This window comes from Tachypleus tridentatus, chromosome 3 (genome assembly GCF_004210375.1).
Source record: "Tachypleus tridentatus isolate NWPU-2018 chromosome 3, ASM421037v1, whole genome shotgun sequence".
Lineage (NCBI taxonomy): Eukaryota > Metazoa > Arthropoda > Merostomata > Xiphosura > Limulidae > Tachypleus > Tachypleus tridentatus.
Genome location: NC_134827.1, coordinates 87,302,968 through 87,325,901, shown reverse-complemented (window position 1 = coordinate 87,325,901; position 22,934 = coordinate 87,302,968). Strand labels below are relative to the sequence as shown.

The following is a 22,934-nucleotide window of genomic DNA, read 5'->3' as shown; positions in this document are numbered from 1 at the left end:
CTTGAGAACCTCTGAAAGTTTCGTGGTGATCAGAGGTTGTTAAGTTGGAAAATGCTCATAACGGACAAACAAACAAACAGACGTACTGACATAAGTCGTATACAGTATAAGTGTTTATCCTGTTGTGAATGTGTAGGTAATCGTGAGTACTTCAGAGTTAGGATATGATGACAATATCACGTCAAGTGTCGTTCATTTATAGTAAAGTGTTTTCGTTACCCACCCAAACCGTCTGAACACTTTTATAATGGTAATTGTTGTTTTGTGGTTCTTCTGTTGCAATCTTTTTACGTATCTATTGATTGCAGTTTCACCTGTAAATATACTGAATCCTATATGATGTGGGATTTTTAATTTAGGATAAACTGATACACTGTAGTAATAACATCGTTTTTATCTAATAGTATGTACATTACTTTTCTACATATTATTGCTATTCAAATCTATTAGTTACAAGCTCTTTCTTATAGTGTAAATAACTTCTTGAGGCACGTACCTACCTATTTGTGGAAAGCATGCACCATCAATATCCATTTTAGTCTGTTGCACAATTCAAAATAAAATTCCATTTTCCTAGATTTTAAATTTTCACAACAATTCAGAGCTGTTGACTGAAAGTGTGTTTGGGATTTTTCTGTAGCATTGAATAGAGATACATACAAGTAATAATTAATTTTGGGTAATAAAACGTCCAATTACCAAACACTCAGTTTGATGTTTTATAGATTGATACATACACTAACATTTAAAAAATCCATTACAGATATACAAAATTTAGCAAGTGTATTTTTCTTTTACTTATAACAGCTAATTCTTTCAAAAATTATCTTTCAAATTCACTTTAAGGTGTTACTCTGTTCATTTATGATAAATGTCGTTGTGTATATTTTCCAACTTTCACATAGATCTTTTAATGGCTTTTTAAGGACAGTTTTCTTTGCAACCACACATACATGGATTTGTCATTGTTTTTGAAACCTTTTTCAGAGATATTTCAGTTATCTTCATTATTACAGTCATTTTGAAAATTATGCATATGTATCTTTTTTATATATATTTGAGCTTTTAACACATCTTTTAATGTTCTTTATTATGACAGTATCTTCCAAAACTACACTTGTCTTTGTCTATATTTTTTTTTAAATTTTGTGTAGATTTTAAAAGATTTAACGTTCTTTATAATGACACTGTACTTTCTACATGAAGAGTAGCTATTAACTGTAAATTATAGTACTAAACAACACTATACTGCAGTAGTATATTGGCTATTTCATTCATTGGTTATCATATATATTAAAATAACATGTTAGCATACTACATTCTTCTGGAGTACTTTTCTATAAACTACTTACATACATTTTCAGTACTGATAGCAGTGGCATAACGATTATGTATTAAAGCTAGAGAACTCAATCTTTCTTTGTTTCGTGTACACCTTAGGTAGTGATTCAACTGGTGGAGAGGAGATTTCTGAATGTGACTGTGACTTAGTGGCAATGTTTATTTATTTTTTATTCCACTAGGACTGTCCCTGTACTTTTCCCTTTGATCATTGTGTATTCATAGCCTTCCTGTGAACTATTTGGTTTTCAACTTGACTTTTCTCCATTACAGTGAATTTTACAATTAGATTACATGGTAACAGTTGTTGGTGATTTTATTTGTTATTGTTTTCTTTTCATTTTTCAGCTTAGAAATCCTGTACCATATAAGACTGGAAACATTTAGATTTTATCTCAAACAAACACACTTCCATGACTATTGACTCGCTTAAGGAAGAAAATTCAGCTCACTTTCGATATTTCAATATCTTTGGTTCTGCTACTTTCATGTTGTACTGTCTTCTTATGATTGCTTATGTAATAATCACTGCTGATATTACACTAATATTCTAACTCCACTCTTCAGTCAAGTGGACAGTACTTCATGGACTAATCTCTCTTTGTTCACTTACAATCAGGATCAAAGTTCTGACTGAAATTAATTGAGTTAATATTCTTATATTTTTAAGTGATGTGAGTCTATCTGGGTTTTATTACAGTATCATTCTTCTTTCAAGGATTTAGTATAAATATTCACTCTCATAGTTTATTATCAGTTGTCTGAAACTAAGTTTATCCAGATCTTCCAAGTAGTTTTCTATCATTAGAATTCAGTCCTTTTCTTATAAAGCTATTTATATAAACTGCATCAAAGAGCCTTTTCTTAATCTCTAAATTTCTTATTACATAGCCATCAGATCATATTGAATAATGCAATTCAAACCTTAAGATGTATTTCCAGCAGAATGTCTTGTAACAAATTTCCAACTTTACTTACTATATATTTATCAGTTTGCTTTTGTTCCGGTCTGTGTTTCCTTAGCTGCTATTAGTTCTTTGCCTCATCTCCTTTAAGTTTAAGATTTTGTTTAGTCTTACTTTTAAGAGTACAAGTTATAAATCATTTCATATTTTAAACTTTTTCATGTAAGTTATAATTTTGTGTGTCTGTGTGTGTGTATTGGTCTTCTAACATTGTTATTTTAGTTTCATTCATCTTTTAGTTAAAAGTGACATTGCATTCATCTTAAGAAACTTTAGTCTATCCCTGTATACTAGATTAATTTACTAATTTCACTTTTATAAAACAATTAAGAAGGACATTGTAGTTATGTTTCTGTTTCAAAAATATCTTTTGTGTTTTATTTTTAAATATTATTTAGTAGAATTTTTAAGAAATTATTTTTAGACAAACTAGCTGTTAAAACTACAATTACAGCTAATGCAAACAAGATGGTGCTTTAGTTTTGATAAATAATGTTTGAACATTTTTTGTGTGCATTAGCTTCTTCTTGAACACCTGGAGTGTCTTGTTTCTCGTCATGAGAGATCACTGAGAATGACAGTCCTAAAGAGACAAGCCCAGTCCCCTGCTGGTGTATCCTCAGAAGTAGAAGTTCTGAAAGCTCTGAAATCCCTCTTTGAACATCACAAAGCATTGGATGAAAAAGTGAGAGTAAACTTGTGAATTTAAACCCACACTGTTACTTTTATAATTTTTCAGGTTCAGATTCAAAATACAGATTTGTCTACCCAAGAATTGTTGAGTTTTTCATATATTTTATAGAATACATATAGATTCTCATAAGGAGTTATCATCTAGTGCTGTATCAACCTGGAAGAAATAATTAGGTGATAACTTATTTTTTAGTGGCATTTGGAATTTGTGTTTTGAATCAAATGCACTATGTTACTACTTTATCAGAGTCCTTAGGTTAATTTTTTCTTCACTGCATATTACTTATCTTCCTTTGATTTTTATGAATTTTTCTGAAAGAATAATTCACTTTAATGTATATGTCCTATTCTTTATGCATGAAACAATTAGATTATTTCCAAAGTTTTCAGGAGTTATGGAGTGGAATTTGAAAAAGAATCTTCTAAATGTTACATTAGAATATTTAAAATGATTCTGTGGGTTGAATGTTTTAGGTACGTGAAAAATTACGAGTGGCACTAGAAAGAGCAGCAACACTAGAAGAGGATTTAGCAAAGGCCAACGAAGAGGTAAGCTGAGGATCATGTGGAATTTTAGTGATCAAAGGAAAAGGTATAATGTTGAAGAAAACATTGTTTATTTGAGGGATTAAAGGAGTTTCCTAAATTTAAGTTTGAGTTAAGAACTGTTGAATGAGTAACTGTTGTGTGCTTGAGAAGTGGAGCTTTTAAGATAGTTTCAGACTTTCATAACCTCCGTAGCCATGCACCCAATGTTGTAAGTGGAATTTCTAGATGATTCTTTGTCCATCAATTGCAGTTAATGCAATGAACAGTGGAAAAAGATAGCTATTTCCAATACTTGGCTAGGATTATTACTAGAAGCATTTCACTTGAATATGTGTTCCCTTGTGGGACATTGATAAGTCAATGGACTTATAATGCTAAAATCTGGGGGTACAATTCCCTGAGGTGAACACAGCAGGTAGCTCAATGTCATTTTTTTCTTAAACAAATGAATCATCTAAATTATTAGTAGAGAACAGATTTTTTAATCAAAATTAAAAGCTTTGAGAATATTCAAAATATTTCAGTTACCACAAGTGGCCAAAAGTGTCTTGCAAAGGACAAATATTTGTGTATAGTAAGGATTTTAATGGGTACGGATAACTGTACAGTAGCAACTTCATAAACATATCAAAGTATTAATGGTGATATGTTATTATAAAGGGCAGGGTATAAATAACTATAAATAGTAATCTAATTAATATTTCAAACTAGTTATTTTCTTATATAATTGTAAATCAATAGAATCATGATAATTTATCATGTCTCACCAATTAGCATCACTAACAAACTTAGTATATGCAGGGTGACCTGTCAAAACCTTTCATCTTTTAACTCTAAGCATACAGTTTGGTTGGTAATGTACAGCTTCATTAGAAATCCCAGTTAGTTCAGGAAATAGTTATTCTTCATATTTTTCCTGGTAAAATTGAAATTTTTCTGAGTAGAGTAACAAAATGTTTGTATTTTTAGCTGCTTTAATTTCTCAACTGTTTCTTAAGTATCATTAACTCTTTAAACAAAATAACATAGATAATCATAAATCAGCTTCAAAAAGAACTTTAGAAACAATGTCTGTACAGCAAATAACTTATCTCTAATCACTGCTGAGAAAACTTTTGTGTATTTCAGTAGCCAGATTGTTTGTAAATGTAATATCTCAAACAGTTTAAACAGGATTGCATTCCAGTATTATGTGATATTAACTTTCTTGAATACTTTCAAATAGTTGATATTTTTATTCCTATGTTCAAAGAGGGAGTTATCATGTTACACTGCTTTATATTTTCAGGGGTTTTGATACATTGGAGAGAAAACAAGTCCTTTAGGTTGTATAACAGCTCATTTTGTTGACCTTAGAAGTAGCTTATCTTGAGAACTTGGTATGATAGAAAAGTATGTTGCAAGAAGGTTATAAATATTTGTTGATCTAATGTGTGCATTATAGTTTAATATAGTGAGAAACTTTCTTTTAACATGTTGAAAAGGCATTGAAAACTGAATTATGTAATTTGTTTTTTCTATTGTTCTTTCTTCCTTCTTTTACTAGTTGCTCCAGTATAAACATAAGTTCATCTTGGGAGAGTTTCAGGGAGAGAAGAAAAATGGAGAAGAAGAACCAAATGGTTCTTCACAAACATTAAAAGTACGTTTATTATAAGAACCAACTAGAACTGCTCACTGAATATTTTTATTCATTATTATAAGAAACAGTTGAACTGCCTAAGGTGCATATGTATCATTTTGAGGTTGGTTCTTACAATTTCTCGTTTTACATAGCAGTTTGAATGACATTTCTTAACTACACTCTTCCAGCAAATTTATTGCTTAGAAACTGTGATAGATGATTTTGAATTCAAGGAATAATTAGTTAAGAACTCAGAGGTTTCTTGTAGTGAATATCTGTTGATCTTTTGTACCAGTGTCTAATGTTTTATGCAAAGCATAACTTATTTGAGTTTTATAACCAGCTCAGATAATTGTAAATAATTTATAATTATTTGAGCTGGTTATAAAACTTCTATAATATACCTTGCTGAGTAGGATATATTGCAATTATTTTAAAGTTGTAGATTAACAAGTTACAAAGTTGTTTGATAACCATATCTAATATAAAGTCTCTGTGAAAGAAAATTTATCAAAGTTGCATTTTAATATTATTTGGCATTTTACACGTAATGTGATGCAAGCAAAAATTGATTGGTTTTGGGCAGAGTTATCTAACAACCTTCTCCGGTGCATCTTATTCATGCAATGAAATCATAAAAATATATTCAGGTTAGGGATTTAGAATTTCCAGACAAGGTGTTCGGAAAGTCACTGTGCAGTTTTGTAATCATATTTTATTCAGTCTATTTCAAGCCAGCAACTGATAGCAGTGTTTAGAAACAAAATAAGAAGGATCCAGGCCTGTATTGATGCCAATAGGGGTCACTTTCAACATTGTTTATAATTGTCATTCATATTTACCTCCTGTATTCTATATTGAAACATGTCTGTTAATAAATATATAAGTGCACAGTGACTTTCCGAACACCCTGTACTTGAAGGCAGTCAAAAACAAAATAATATGGATCAGTGTGGGAAACCAGGACTATTCAGAGGGATAAATGCAACTGATTATGCTTCAGTCTACGTCTTGTAATTGGTGAGAATCCATAAACACAAAGGTCAAAGTGAAAGCCATCTACATGTCCTGAGTGAAAGTGTATAATGTAATTGAGAAGAGCGTCCATCTATAAAACACAGGTGAAAAATGAGATGAGTATTTGTATTATTCCATTTGAAGATGTGCCAATAAAATCATCTGCAAGTTTCTTTGTGAGCAGTGAGAAACTGTTGTCATTGTAAAGTGAATGGATGGTGTCAGGAATGATGGGTGAGCTGTGGACATGACAATTTTTCAATGAAGTCTCTTGAAAGAGAAACTATGCTATACAGCTATTGTCAAGAAGCATGGTCATCAGATAGAGAATCACCAGGTTTGTAATAATGTAATGAAGCTTCAAAACTGTTTAAATATTGCACACAGAGAAGTTTGAGTAAGTTTTCATAAATGCAAAATGAAAATTGTAATTATATCAAGCTAAGCTCATAAAATTGTTTCTGAATTTGAACTTTCAAACTGCAGTATTTCTGTGTCAATCACATTATTATTAGGTATCAAATGGATCAGCAGATGTGGCAGCAGAAGCAGCAAAAGTAGTGGAATTGCAACATACAATAGAGAAACAGAACACTGAACTAAGCCTAGCAAGGGGCAGATTAGCAGAACTCGGAAGCAAACTTAGGGAGTATGAAGATGCCATTGTTATATCAAAGAGAGATCTGGTAAGGTTACAAGAGGAAAATTCCAGATTGTCTCAAGACCTAAAAGAGGTGAGGATAATATATTTATATATATATATTACCTCAGTTAATCAACTACATCTGCATTTTTAAAAGATTTTAATAGGCTTAAAATAATAAAATTTGGAAGGAATTAGAGGCATAGATTAATCATTTTAAATATTTATTGTATAAACAAATTCAGCTTATATGTTTCAAAACGACTATCTTTATCTAGAAACTGTTTGCTCGTGAATATATTCAACTTGACTAATATAGCTTGATTATAAATATTTGTAAAAGTTGTACCAGCTCTTTTCTCCAATGTTTTACAAGTGAAACAAATAACATGATTATAATTTCTCAATTATCTTGTACACAACCAGAACAATGCTCAAAAGCATGACCAAGAAGAAAGAATAGCAACATTGGAGAAGAGGTACCTTAATGGTCAGCGAGAATCAACTTCCTTACATGACTTGAATGAAAAACTAGAAGAAGAGTTGACTAGTAAGGAAGCACAGCTTAAACTTGTAAGTGTTGTTAGAGTGGTTCTTTCTGTCTCATTGTACTAGAAAGACAAGATTATTTTTTACTTTATGGGTGAATATTGGTTGCTGTTGATTTTTTTTTTCTACAAAAAGAATTTAGCAAAGTTTCAGTTCTTACTGTTATGCTACTGGTATCTACTATTTATATCTAGATTTTGGACAGATATTGCAACTGATAAGCTTTCATGAAGATGTAATGTAATTTACTTCTTTTTACATAATTAATAAACCTTTAAAAATGAAACCTATTACTGTTAAAGTTCTCTATAATGTTATAAAGTGTTTCTTTTTCCAAGTTTATCAGATATCCCTTATACATTGTCTAGTATATACTGTTACTCAGTAATATATGTTGATAACTTTTCCAGTTGACTAAACAATGATATTATTTTTTTATTACCTGTTTACATAGTTATAAGGTTCAGTTTTCTAAAGCCTACCAGTTGAAGTTCAATTGGTTTATCTACAAACACAAAAACAAGTTTTTACATTGAATAAATACAGCATCTGTGCATGAATGCCATAATTCTGTTTTGTTTTTGTTAAAAATGAAATGACATTTGAAACCTTATTTGCATTGTATCTATCATTATTGGTATTAAAGGTAAATTGACTTATAATGTAGTTAGAAATTATAGTGGAAACAAATATGTATGTACATAAGAAGCATTACAGCAAATATAAAAGAAATCCCTGGAGGTCTCTTAAAAGCAAATGTGTAATTGTATAAAAATGAAAGTGTGCACTATTTAGAGCTTGATGTCGTTGTATTACTAGCGAACTAATGTTGTGAACATTTACTGAGTTTGACATGTTTTTAAAATGTATAATGTTTGAAAACCTAAGCTTCTCACTGATTGACAGAAATAGATAAACAAGGGTATATGAATGATATCAGTATTCAAAGAGAATGACTGTTTAATAATATTTATAAATTGAATTGATTTTCAGTCACCTGTCAACATATAGATAAATATAAAACCAATACTGAAGAAGTTTTAGAATAGCATCAGTAAACAAGCAACATGAGTAACCAGCATAATATGTATTCAGAAGTTTTATTACCTAACTTGAAAAATACAGGTTTCTGTTTCATGCAAGACTTTCTGTATATTACCAAACAAATTGTCCCACAATCATATTGTTAAACAGCTCCCTTAAAAATTACTACTTTCATTAAAGGTTATGCTGGTACCATTGCATTTCACAACAGTCACAACCTAGTAGATGCTTAGCATGGTTGTTATGGATTTTTCAAAAATCACTGCCAAAGCTAAATCTTGTCAAATCCTGTGAATGCTCTTCAGTGGAGAGCATGTATTTGATTATTTGGATTGTACTTATGCTTTATTTATTTATACTTGGAGCCTAATTAGGACCTCAGAGACCTATAGCTAACTTCAGTTCTTTGACCCCTCTTCTCCACAAACTTTTTTTCTTTTGTGATTGAAATCTTGTACATCAGAAAAAGGGCCCAAAAACTTGCATGAAAATAAAATAATTTTAATGTAGAAAATGGTCCATGTATAATTCTACATATTGACTCTTTTTGTTAAGGTATTAAGAAACTTGTATTAATCTGTAACTGGGCTATAGGATCTTTCATTAGTTGGTTTTGAACACACACGAAATATTTTCAGTTTTCAAAAACTAGACCACACTTAACATCTTTCAGACCATATTTTTATCTAAAATAAATATTTATTAAGGTTTTAATGATATATATTTGATTCCCAACTGAATATTTCAATGTAGTTTTAGAGGAGGATAAAAAAAGCAAGAATATTAATAATTTTTTTATTTCATTGGCATAGCAGTAGAATAGCAAAAAACAGAGTACACTCAGTTGTTGTCCTCATTATTATTATCACCTATATTTAGCTCATTTATTCTTCTTCACTATTTTGTCTATCTATAATTAGTCTCTTGTTAGGAGTATTTTAATTTTATTAGCTAGGAAAAAGAGGCATTTCATTATGTCGAACTCTGTTTGATGTAAATTTTTGAAATGTGCACAACACTGATTAAGATTTGATTTTTTTGTAATAATATATTACCTTGATCTTCTTATAGTAATAGTATATTACCTTGATCTTACTTATAGTAATAGTATATTACCTTGATCTTACTTATAGTAATAGTATATTACCTTGATCTTCCTATAGTAATAGTAAGTTACCTTGATCTTACTTATAGTAATAGTATATTGCCTTGTTCTTCTTATAGTAATAGTATATTACCTTGATCTTACTTACAGTAATAATATATTACCTTGATCTTACCTATAGTAATAGTATATTACCTCAATCTTACCTATAGTAATAGTATATTACCCAGATCTTACTTACAGTTTTAAGTTTATATACACATTTTTGCAGGTAAAAACACTTTACATGAAACCAGTTCCATTGTACTTATTGTATTCTAATGATTGAACATATGTAAAACTATTATTTTATTCCTTGACTACACATTTGTAACTTGTAATATCTTTGTGTGTTCCAGAAATTGATCTCAAATTTAAGATTAATTTCCCAAATAATTATTAAGTTATCATTAATAATCAGAAAGTGACTGAATGACCCTGATTTGCACCAAAGTACTATCTCTGTTTTTAAATGTTAATTTAAAATCATGAAATCTGAAGACTGTATCACAAATATATTTTTATTTAAGGAGCTTAAAGATGTCATATTATGAGTAGTGTTTTTACAATTTTGTTAAAGATGTCATATTATGAGTAGTGTTTTTACAATTTTGTTAAAGATGTCATATTATGAGTAGTGTTTTTACAATTTTGTTAAAGATGTCATATTATGAGTAGTGTTTTTACAATTTTGTTAAAGATGTCATATTATGAGTAGTGTTTTTACAATTTTGTTAAAGATGTCATATAATGAGTAGTGTTTTTACAATTTTGTTAAAGATGTCATATAATGAGTAGTGTTTTACAATTTTGTTAAAGATGTCATATAATGAGTAGTGTTTTTACAATTTTGTTAAAGATGTCATATTATGAGTAGTGTTTTTACAATTTTGTTGAAGATGTCATATAATGAGTAGTGTTTTTACAATTTTGTTAAAGATGTCATATTATGAGTAGTGTTTTTACAATTTTGTTAAAGATGTCATATTATGAGTAGTGTTTTTACAATTTTGTTGAAGATGTCATATAATGAGTAGTGTTTTTACAATTTTGTTAAAGATGTCATATTATGAGTAGTGTTTTTACAATTTTGTTAAAGATGTCATATTATGAGTAGTGTTTTTACAATTTTGTTGAAGATGTCATATTATGAGTAGTGTTTTTACAATTTTGTTAAAGATATCATATTATGAGTAGTGTTTTTACAATTTTGTTAAAGATGTCATATAATGAGTAGTGTTTTTACAATTTTGTTAAAGATGTCATATTATGAGTAGTGTCTTTACAATTTTGTTCTTGTTGTTTTCTTAATCTGTAGAGCACAGAGAAGATTCTTGCATTGCAAGAAAGATTAGAATTATTAGAACAGAAGCTTGGCCAGTTCTCCAAAAAAACTGATGTTGCAAAAGATATGGAGAAAGTGGAGGCTGTATCTCAGGTTGACTAATGTTTGAGAACTTTTTTTTAGGCTTTATGTTTTGATAACTTATTAAAACTCTTGTAAATAAAATATGATGTTTTTGTTTAAATCTAGTATTTTGGTAGTTGCTGATCCCTGGATAAGTTGTTCTTTACTGTTTATTGCAAGTATTATTTGTTTTGGCAGGTTATAATATTTTTTTTATTGTTCAGAGAAATATTAGGTAATAAGGAATATTTGTGTTGGTAATGGATTTTGGGTCTTTTTGATGGAAATCTACTGCATTATCCACTCAAATGGCATTTTTTAACTCTTTTTGTGAGTAAGTAATGCACCAAATGCTTGTTGTGAAGACCCAAGATCAATTTCCAGCTACAATTTTTGAACAACTTACAAAATTTCGTATTTTTTTAATTAAACAAATCTTTACAAAACTAGATTCTTTATTAGCTGACACAAAGATGCAAATATTTTAAATTAATTTCATCACTATGTTGAACACTCCAGGATTATTCTGATACAGACAAAAAATATTGATTTTGGCCAGCTTTAACACCTCGCAGTTGTATATAGTAAAACATTCATATAATTTTGACATGGGTTTAACAGCTCAATGTTGTATGTAGTACAACATTAATGATATCCAGATATTTTTAATGTTTTACTTCTTTTATAACAATTACTATAGCTTGCCTATCTTTCATTACTAATAGCCATTTTCCCTTTGCTTTAGCAGACACCAGAGAGGCATATAAGTATGGAAGATCGAATACAAAAACTGGAACAAGAACTTGAAGACAAAAATGCAGAGCTTAACAAAGTAAGTTGTATTGCAAAGTGTACTTTAGAATTGTATAGAAACTTATCTTTATTGGAAAGTAATTTAAACTTTTCAAAATCAAATGTGAAGTAGTAGTTTTAAAGAAATATCAGTAAAACTAATAAGAAGTAAAAGAAACAAACTGAATATCTGATTTAATCAGGGATAACATATTTTTTCTTTTATGTTGATAATGTACACGTAATGAATGTTAATTTCCATAACTTTTCTAAGACTTTACTTTTTGCTATCTTCCATTAGCAAGTTCATACTGAGTAGAAAATGTTTGGTTGTTATTCTTTCAAGCTAATTATATGTTAGGCCTAACTTTCTATACAATAGACTTATATATGTTGTTTATGATCTCCTTATCTTCCTCTGGCCAGCAGTGTGGCCCATGAGTACACAGTTTTAAATTCAGTTGAGTGTAAGTAGAGGTAAACCTTTCCTGATGCAGAGTTAACCTGTTCTGAAATTGTGAAACTGTGCAGAGGTTGAAATTCTAGTGTTTCAAATAAAGTAATATCTATAGTGTTGAACCATTTATAAAGCAGAGAAAGACATGATTTCATTCAGGAAGAAAACAGGCTACTCCATGACTAGCTACTAACTACAGACTGGAAGTCATGAGAAAAAGTTAAATGGCTTGTCACCAGGAGTAATCCTAGAATATAGTGGTCCATTACAACCAAAGCAAGAACCTCCCTTGGAAGAGTAAACAAAATAACATGTGGGTTTAGGTCTAGAAAGGTTACACATGAGTCTTGTTCACAAAATTCACCTTGATCATGCAGCCAAACAGAAAACCAGTTATTGAAAACTCTGTGAACCACAAATGTTGTTCCAAGAAATTTGTAGTAATTCCAGGTTTGAGCTATAATGGTAAATTAAACATTCAAAATTTAAGAACAAATTGCAGGATTAATCCTAATGCTATCATTGTAACATACTGACACCATTCTGTTAGGAAATTTCATCTTTATGAATTGGAAATCAGTAAAAGGAACCAGCCACATGTCTAATTCAATGTATCAGTTTCTTCACAAGATGTAATTACAAATTGGAATTTATGCTGTACCATTAGCAGGAATCTCCTATGACCTTAGTGCCTTTAACTTCACTGCCTTGCCTCCCCCCCCCAAGTTATCATGTACATGGGGTAGACAGACTTTAAAGGAAATGTAAAGTGAGGACAGAGAAAATAATACTATGTAAAAAAGCCTCTTTTAGATAAAATTGCACTGTGGAACAATATGTAATAACCAAAACCATCATACAGAAGACCCTCAATGGTGGAAGGATGGGTGTAGCACCTAGCCATTCATCTTAGTCTAATTACCATTTGTTGTGAATACCCATCTTTGTTTGTATAGCTGGTATTGGGATTATGTTATAATTTATACAACTTTATTTTTCCAAGAATTAATTTATATATCATATTTTTCAGTTTAAATGATACTTAATTTTTTCTGTTATCTATATAGTTACTCAGTTTGTTTTCTTGTTTCTGCTGTTTCAAGGATTTGGCATTAATAATTAGAAATTTCTTAACTTTCTCATCTTTGTATTAGGTCTTTGACCAAACTTCTTAGTATATGTGGGTGAAGTGAAAATGTAATTGAAGCAACTCATTTTGTTGGTTAAAGGGATTTACTTTACAAAATGTCATATTTGGAAAAATGGTTGTGAGACAGCACTCTTTCTGGTCATGTTCCATCTATTATTCTTTTTACTTCAGGTTAAGGACAGGTTTGTTTGTTCCTTTTGATTAATGTCAGTTTAGTTAAATATTCATTTAGAAATTTTATGAAAACTATTGAACATGTGACTGCTAAAATTAGATAATAAAAAGCCACAAGAATATTTTAAAAACATACACAAATATTTTACTTACCTCATATTTTATTTTCTTACATATTCTTTTTCAACTAAAATTTGTTTTAGGAATTGTTAACATTGAGCTTTTTTAATAAAGATCTATTGCTCACAGTTTATTTGGTTAAATTTTAGTATCGACAGAGAGAGAAAATGAATGAAGATCATAATCAACGGCTTTCAGCAACAGTTGACAAGCTGTTGGCAGAATCCAATGAACGGCTTCAGCTTCACCTTAAGGAAAGAATGCATGCATTAGAGGAGAAAAACAATCTGGCCCAGCAGCTTGGCCACACACAGAAAGTTTTGGAAGAGACCACAGGTGAAAAGGTATGTTGCATAGAAAATCCTGAGGTGTATATAAAACGAGAAGAAATTGTTATGTGTAATGTGTTTTCTTTTATATATGTTGTTAGATGTGTAGTGTATTCAGTAGAACTGATGATAACCTTGGAGAAGCATAGTTAGTCCATTTAATAATGAGAGATTTGAGAAAATATATTATTACAAGTCAGTTCTGAGTTATCAGACTGACTGAGTTTGTGAAAGAGACTGGATGCAATGAAAACATTATTTATGCTCAAAACAATGTATACAGGATGTCTTTACTAGAAAGATAACTCTTTATGCTTTCCTAGCAACTGATAAAGATGTTGAATAAAAACTGGCTAATGTTACTCTTACCAAACTAAGGACTTGAGCTTGAGAGATCTAACATACCATACCATAGTATTGTATTACAAAATATTGGTAACACTGTATATTCAAGATGCACGTACCACTCTAGTCCACTGTTAGTTACTCCTGTTGAAACATAATGAAGGTCATAACTTTGAGGTATCACCTTACTTAACAGTGGAGAGCACTGCCATCTACATTTTTGCACAACATGCAGCTTTGCAGCAACACCACCCATGATCAAGACCAGGTATTATTTTCAGAGATTGACAAGGGAACAATAATAACTAGAAAAAAAAAAACTTAATAGTTTTCTAAACCATGTGTTATGTGAACTTTTCACATAAACAGAACAAAGAATAAAGTTCGATTAAATACTGTGATATCATAAGAAGATATAAAAGTATGATATATTAATTTTCATAGATGCTTGGATATGTTTTTAAACAGCTTCGTTAATTATAATTGTCAGCAGCAAAATGTTTTATTGCTTGCTACAACATCTTCTGTTAAAGTGTAATGGTGCATTTAAAGAATATGTAATTACTTGGTATGGAAGGTTGAGTGTGTGATATTAAAATAAGCAAACATAGTTTATGTAAAGTCCTGTAGAGCAGTATGTATTAAAATTACATTCTGAAAATTTCAAGTATTTTACATATAATTTAATGGCACTAAACATCCATCACTTTTGAGATCAGAAGGATATGTTTAGATTGGGGATCTAGAATTGTAAAAGGGAAATATCCTGTTTAATTCATGGCATTGTTAAACAAAGGAATATGGATCAACTTGGGGAAGTTTAACCATCCAGAAAGAGACATGATAAAATTCGTACCCAACTCACATTAAGCAAAGTGCATGTCTTGTTACAAGTGAGAAACAGAAAAGTTAAAGGTAAAATCCTATCAGTTACTTTAGAAGAGCAACACAACTCAACTACACTTAAGTTGCTTCCATGACATATCAACATAACCATCACATACCTGACAAAATGGAGAATGAAATAGACTCTCCTGTTATTATATTCAAAATCATACCAATTATGTGAACAGATGCAACATCTATAGATTTATGTGAAGTTGGGCTGTTGAAATAATTGTTTGGAAACTGTGGTACTATTTCATTAAATGACTAATGAAAAGCCTGTGCCAATAAGTGGTGTGCTTTGGATATGATGTACTTATGATGTAACTTTTTGAAATGTGAATTACACTGCAGAGCTGTGGTCAAGATACACAGTCATCAGACAGAGTATTACCAGTTGTGGTAGTGGACTGTAATGACTTGATGAGGATTCAGAACTGCTTTAATATAGCATACTCAACTCTGCAATATGTATTTTAAAGCTCTGTGATGAATAATATATAAGGTATTGCATGTAGTTTTACACATTTCTTTTATTTCATCTTTATATTCTTAAACACTTAAAATATTTCATGAGTAATAACTTGGGCATTTGTCCTCCGTACACTTACACTTTTCAACAGGTGTTCTTGCTAAATAATTTAGTGAACAGAAAAGCTATAATAATGTTTATATATAGGTAATCTGCAATTGGTTATATTGTGTATTTTTAAAGTATATAAAATGTTCAATGTACATTTTATTTTATAAGATTCTTTTAAAACAGAGAATACAATTGTGTATATTTATTATAAGTCAAAAATCTGTCTTTAGCATATAAAAGTAAGCCATTCTGAGTGTTATGGTGTTATATTGACAGCATCCATTTTCTTCTTTTGGCTTTATGTTTTGTATGTGTGTCTATATATATGTTTTTATTATACAATTCTTCTGTAGTTAGTTACCCTCTGTATGATAGTAGTGAAATGAGATTTATGTTGTGTCATATTTTAAGTGTATATAAAATGAAGTACATTACTAAATTTTTAGGATAAAATTTTGCAAGAGTTGGGAAGACTGAGAGCTGAAATGGATGGACTTCGGCAGGACTTCAGTAACTACAGAACTGAAAGCTTAGGAAGGTCAGTTGTTTTCTTTTTTAGTAGGATACAGGTTTTATTTTGATATTAAAAAAAGAAATTGTGCTGAATTTGACTTTTTATCTCTTGGTCAGATTTTAACTCTGAAATCCTTTCAGCAATTAGATTATCAAACATTAAGAGAAGAATTCAAAGCATATTCAGAAAACTGAATATAGCATAAAATAGTGTTAAAACACAACTTCAGCTATCAGTTCCTAGCTTTAAAACACGGAATGATATATGCTGATAAAATTTAGTTGAACAGACAGCAAATGCCTGTTATACAAACATAAGCATAGAGGACAACATTTTGAAAGCCTTCCCCCCTTTCATCTTCAAGTCAGAAGACATTTGAAATATTGTCCTTTACACTCATGTTTCTACAACAGGCAGTTACCATCTGTTTAGCTAAATGTCATAATGAATAATCTGCCTGAACAATCCATCAAAGAGTGGAATACATAGTGCCACCTTTGAAACACGGCATGGAGTATATTGTCTAAGATTTAAAATGTAATTTGGGGTATGCTACCCTAATAAATTTAGAAGTATAATTAGTATAATTACAGTTCCTTTACAAGATAATGTGTGTACATAGTCCACCATTCATCTTGATTTTAATATAATGTCAATACAATGTGAAAATCAAAATTGGGAGTCTTCCATCCTAACTGTGTTATTATTTCTGTTGGTGACAAGACATGTTAAACCAAAGTTAAGATAAGAGGGTAGGTTTTGTAATAATTTCAGGCACTTCAAGGATGGTTATAATTCAGAGAATAATAAACACTCAATTTATTGGATTCAAGTAGAAATTTATGTTTGGTTATTTTAAATAAAGTAATTAAAATCTGTTTTTGGTTAGTATTTATTATATAAATATTAACTATTTAAATTTGTTTTCATTTTAATATTTTTTCATTTTAATTTAATGTATATAATGCAGGAGAAAGTATGATGTTTTTTACTTATATGAACTGCTAATGAGTCCTGTCATGTTAAATAAGAACAGACTTCATATAAAATGTTTATTTGGCTGGTACTGTATTCTTGCACTGTTATGTATAATATTTTTTCATTCTCTAGCATATGTAGCCAATGTTGTTATGTTTTCTTTGTAATACATTTTTATATTTTTTATTTGTATTTTTGATGCTAATATCATGAAAAAATTTTATTTTAGTCTGTGATTAAATTCTGTTCACAAACAAAATCTGTTAACTGAGGTACTCAGTTAAGTTTATTACAAGATATTTTTACAAAATATTAATATTTGGTTAAGTTAATGCCAGTCCTTGATAAGTTGTTTTGTAGAGATGTTAACATAAAAAATAAAGCTGAATATTTGGATTGTTAAACTGGATTATTTAAAATTTGTTCTGGTCTTTAAATTGAAGTGTGGTGTTTATGCTTGGTCACTAGTGATATTTTTTATAGTTTCACTATTAACACTGCTAATCTCTGAACTACTTGTGGCTTTAGTAAACTTTTGAATCTGTTACTTTTGCTTTAATTTTCTTTGCGGGTGAGGGGATTAATGCTCTGGTGCATGTTTCATTCCTGCTGTCTGCCTGCTATGAATGAATTAGAGCAGCTTCTAGCCCAGCTTATTCCCACCCCTTTCTTCTCTCTTCTCCTGGCAGCAGAGCACCCCTTGCTGGGGCTAATATATACAGTAGTCTACTGAACATCACTTCTCCTACTTCCTCTGTTAATCACAGGACCCACAGGGGCCGACGGCAGTCCTTGGAAGGAGACTTGTCAAAAGTAAGTTTTCGTGGAACTTTCCTTCTTCCCAAATACGTATGTTTTGACAAAAATTACATTTTTCTTTTATTAATGCTAGTTGATATATTTTACATGATATAAATAGATATAAATTATGGATTTAATTACTTCAAAGCTAGTCATTCAGAAACTGGATTACTGGATTAGAAAATTGTAGAAGATTTTAAGTTCATTTTTTGAACATGCATGTAAGAACGAAGTTGATTTAATGAATCTTGGAACTGTGAAACTAAATGTACTGGAATTTATAAGATGTACCATCACAAGGTGTGACACACTTCCAATAGATACTACAAGTCTATTTTAAACAACAACAGATTTTTAATCAATAAAGTCCTTCTACTAAAAGTGAGTCAAGGAACTTCTAAAGCTTTTACTGGTCATTATGACTGAAAAATGTTTTCTGTGGTAGTAATAAAAATATTTATTTTTCCTTTTACATTTCCATATTTCATTTGTGTAACCTCTAAAACCTCCTTGGTGAATAAAAGGTAAAAACTATGAATTTAAACTAATAATACCATTTTTTATTTTTTTTTCACTGTCTATAGTTTTGATTAGAAAGTTCCAGTTTAGGTATCTTTTAATTTTATGCTTTTGTTAATGTTCCAGTGCAATAATCCTGCTCCTGCATAAAAAGCAGTAAATTACACTGTGAGCCCATTAACTGTTTTCCACAGAGTTAATGTTAACAACACATGGTCTAGTGTGATGTTTTGTAAGTTTATTTATACTAGTGTAACTTTAGGTATGTTATGTTACTTAACTTTTTTGGGCTAAGTTGGGAAGTTTATAGTGTTTACAGTTCAGTTAATGTAATTAATAAATATATAACAATAAATACAAAATATATATTTGTAAAGAAACAATGTCTTCTAGTGCTAACTGCACAATAAGTCCATTTACATTTAAGTAAAAATACTCAATGTTCTTTCCTAAATATCATTGAGTTTCATAAATTTGGATGTTATAAAAATTATATAGCTTTCAAATGTGCATTTTAGAACACAAAAAATATATTGGGCACTGTAATAGAATGTCCAAGAACTATTGTAATTATCTGATTTTTATCAGTGAGCTATGAATAGTTTTAAAACAATTTGTTACTGTCCAGCACATTATAACTAATCAACAAAACCTCTTACTGCCTAAAAGATAGTATATAAAAATCTGAAAGCAGAATTGTATGATTTATTTAGAGGTAATTTTGCTCTTTTTGTTGGTTATAAAACATGTCCATGAGCCAGGTAAAATTTATTAGTAAACAATCTCTACTGTGATTGGTTTGACAAATTTACTGATATTTTGATAAATAAAGAAATTAAGAGATTCAAAATTTAGATTCTTCATTCACTGAGAAAAACAAAGTTTAAAATTTCTTTTTTTTAACTTTAGAAGTCAAAACACAGAGTATGAAAACTGAAACTATATACTATGTATTAACACCAAGGTTATATTATACATTGGTAATAAGGTTATTTAATTACATTTTTCAATGTAACACTGCAAAAGCTCATGGCATGCACACCTAGACCCTCTTATACTGAATGAGTTAATAGAGTATAGAAGACAGTATTTAATGTTATTGTGTTTAGTACTTTAGTGTCTTTATGTCCACAGAATATGCATACCATTTAACATAAGCTTTTATAGAGTTATAGTTCAATTACTACATTTTACTAGGTGCAAACTCTCAATGAACAGGAATGGGAAAAGATGGAACAAGCCAGTGTCATAGCTAACGTTCAACAGGCTTTTGATGTGAGTGACACAGAGTCAGGCCAAGCGGATGAAACAGAAGGTATTTTAAATGCTATGGACATGTTGTCTCCTTCTGGTCAAACAGATGCCCAAACTCTTGCTCTGATGCTTCAGGAGCAGCTGGATGCTATCAATAATGAAATCAGGTGAGTTTGAATCTTGAGTGACACAGTTTGTCATTCTTTTTTTTTATTTATTGTTGAATTCCAATGGTATTATACGCATATAAAAAATTCCATGTGGAATCCAAAAACTGGAATAATGAATTTACATACGTGATTGAACTGTCATGACTTATGGTTCATATATCCCATTATCATTTTTCTTGTTGTTCTCATTGCTGTGTAATTAAATTGCATTGGGACATTTGAACTGTTGAATTATGTAACAGAGTAGATAAAGTATATTTCATATCGTTAGTTTTCAAGTGAGGTTCTACAAACTACAGTAAAGTAACTTGTTAATCTTATTTTCTCTCCCTAATTTAACTTTTTCTGTGAAATTGATGTATATATGTATACCAAATGCTGTGCAATATTGTAATTCTTCATAGTTGGTCAAAATCAGCACTGTATTAACTTAATGTAAACCAATGAATGATTACTGGTATACACTAATAAGTTGAAGTTAGTTTCCAAATAAAATTATTGGTTTACACTGCAGGGTACCCAACTGATGAGCAGAATTCTCACAGAGGCTTTAAGATTATTTGTTATCAGTTATAGCTATTACTGTATAATTTTAGCAGATTATAGTTGTTTGTAGGAAACCTAATGAAAATAGAAAAAATTAAAAGTACTGTAGGATATGTGTAATATTTAATTTTTCCTTTAAAACATTAAAACTCTTTGCATTCGAGTATTGATTTTCAAAATTTTCTACGCATCTTATTGAAGACCTGACCTCTGTAACTGAAGTAGGTTTTGGACAACTATCAATTACAACCATTTTCAGGAATTCAACTGGAATAGTCTCAGTGGACACAGCAATACCTAAAGATAAATTGTATGTTAGAAAGAAAATGCTAATTTGATTTTAATTTAAAATTTGACTTTATAAAACACAGATATGCCTCACAGAAATGTTGCAAATGTTCCTTAAGTGTGTAGTAAAGTGTTTGATTTTTATGCTTTTGTTTAATAAAGCTTTAAAATAGTTGTTAGTAAATTATTTTTTATTCAACATTTTATGCCTCAGATGTTTTTGAGATGCATTTCTTTCAAAGAAGACCCAACTAAATTCAATACTGTAAATGTATAAATATATTCTTTGTGAACTTTTTTTTAGGTTGTTATGACCCATCAATATCATCATCTTATAGTGTATAGTGGACACGCTGTTGGATTTTAACGACAAAAAAAAAAAAATTACTCGAGGTACCATTATTAAAATTTATCAGTGGACATGCTGTTGGCTTTTAACTACAAACAACAACAAAAATATGAGTGAAACATATAAATATGGAAAGTGTGAAGTATGATGAGAATCATCCAAACAATTTATGGACTAATAACATTCATAAAGCGTAAGTTTGATGTATTTATCATAATTTTATCTACTCTTGTTTTAGACTTATTCAGGAAGAAAAACAAAACACAGAACAAAGGGCTGAGGAACTAGAGTCTAGGTTTGGTAGTCTGGAAACTGTGGGTCTTATGGCACATGGTCGTGCTTTAGAGCAACCATCTTCTCCTCACAGTGGTCGATCAACTCCCAAATCCCATCAAAGTCCTCAAAGAGATTACTTACAGAAGTACCATACAGTAAGTACATTTATTCTGTTAAAGTGGTTCCTCTGACATTTTTCTAACAATTTTACATGTGTAGAGTTGATACTTTAAAATCTTTTCACTTTGTAGGTATTTTGTATTAAATATGTAGTACAAAAAACATTATTTTATAAGATATGTTGTGAAATGATAATACTACATATTATATAGTAATCAAAAACTATTCTGGCCATGATGTAAACACTGTTTACTGTGGTATTGCCAACAGATTACATTTAATATTGATGTACAATTTATTTTTAAAAAATGGTTAAAGTCTAATATCAAAGAAAGTTTGGTAATGAAAAGATCTATTGGCCAATGGTGCTCAGAAAGAAGACTATTTTCACAGAAATATGATATGTTTGAGAAGGTAATAAATATATATACGCTGGAATAATTTAAGTTGGAATTTGGTTGTTAAATAAATTATATGCAATTAAAAATTGATGAAACTGACATTAAAGGTTTTTCAATACTACTGCCATAAGCTAGAAGTCCCATATTGCCTCACATGTTTTAATGTTAGAAAATAAATTCTAACTTTTATTGCTAGCAATCAGAGATGACTAAAATGTCATAAAACTAGTATTAATTTAAAATATGCTATTTGCTCATATGATTACCAGAGAATACCCTTGTCCTTTTAGTTGAGGGTTCTTTTGAACGAAGTAATTGTGTGATGAAAAAACATTATTTAAAGATGGAACTTTTTCTAAGTCTTCTAATGATACAAGTGTCTGAACATGTAAAACTTAAATTTGAAATCAAACTTAAATGTCAGATAATAGTATTGTTTTGACACAACTTTATATTCCACTTTTTTATCATATTTCTTATGCTTATAAGCATTTTGAATTTTTTTTCTGATGCATAAGATTTCTTTACATTTGCAAATGAAAATATTAATACTTTTTCCTCTTAAGTTATCTACCACTTTGTTTTGCAAAATCAAATTTAGTGAGCCAAAGTTGTTTAAGTAAACAATTGTATCAAACATAAAACTGTTATTTTTCCTTTATTTGTTAAAATATTAAATATATATAAAGATAGATTTTGCTCTTTCAGATTAAATGTTCTGCTAGTTTGATTTTAGTTGGTGTTCATTTTAACCTTTTAAGTTTCCATTTAACTCTCATGGCAGAAAACATAATAAAGGAAGCTTGTATTATATAGAGTAAACATTTTTTCCAAGGTTATACCTTAAGCTTGAAACTTCACAGTGTGAAATATTTAGTGCAAAAATTGAATGAGATCAGTATTTGC

The 22,934-nt window shown here is 29.8% G+C and overlaps 1 pseudogene across 1 annotated transcript in view; it reads left to right on the top strand.

The window, feature by feature from the left end:
* The window catches only part of LOC143247413 (liprin-alpha-1-like), a 246,589-nt pseudogene that overhangs the window by 179,217 nt on the left and 44,438 nt on the right, over positions 1-22,934 (top strand). The window contains exons 3-14 of the transcript XR_013026557.1: positions 2,827-2,991; positions 3,474-3,548; positions 5,095-5,190; positions 6,705-6,923; positions 7,259-7,405; positions 10,888-11,007; positions 11,723-11,809; positions 13,820-14,014; positions 16,259-16,350; positions 18,072-18,117; positions 19,822-20,045; positions 21,470-21,662. The product of XR_013026557.1 is annotated as a liprin-alpha-1-like (transcript). The remainder of the gene's footprint in view (positions 1-2,826; positions 2,992-3,473; positions 3,549-5,094; positions 5,191-6,704; positions 6,924-7,258; positions 7,406-10,887; positions 11,008-11,722; positions 11,810-13,819; positions 14,015-16,258; positions 16,351-18,071; positions 18,118-19,821; positions 20,046-21,469; positions 21,663-22,934) is intronic.